The 356-nt window shown below is 39.0% G+C and overlaps 1 protein-coding gene across 1 annotated transcript in view; it reads left to right on the plus strand.

Annotated features, from left to right (window-relative positions):
• AK3 (adenylate kinase 3) overlaps nt 1-356 on the plus strand; it is a 10,188-nt gene that overhangs the window by 7,824 nt on the left and 2,008 nt on the right. The window lies entirely within an intron of this gene.

Here is a 356-nt window from a genome sequence, read left to right on the forward strand (position 1 = left end):
AGCTAAGCACTGGAAGCGAGCAACTGAAAACACTGCCTTTGTATTGTTTAAAATGAGGTGTTTAAAATCATGGTTATTTTCAACTGCAGAAGAGAACAAGCACCTGCAACAGAATTAATTACCAGACCTACCAAAGAGTAGGTTTCACCTGCCAGAGCTTTGCTATTGGGAACACTGCTTTACCTTTTGCTAATTAGCAGGCATATCACAACATAGTGGGTTACAATATGTAAGGGAAACCATTTAATTAATGGAGCTGAACAGGTGAAACACAGTTGTCTCTGTTATCTAACAGACCTGCAAAATGTTTACTTACTCAACAGAAACTAAACATGGTTCAGACACTGGGTCCTTAC

Source organism: Acanthisitta chloris, unplaced genomic scaffold, assembly GCF_000695815.1.
Source record: "Acanthisitta chloris isolate BGI_N310 unplaced genomic scaffold, ASM69581v1 scaffold8401, whole genome shotgun sequence".
Lineage (NCBI taxonomy): Eukaryota > Metazoa > Chordata > Aves > Passeriformes > Acanthisittidae > Acanthisitta > Acanthisitta chloris.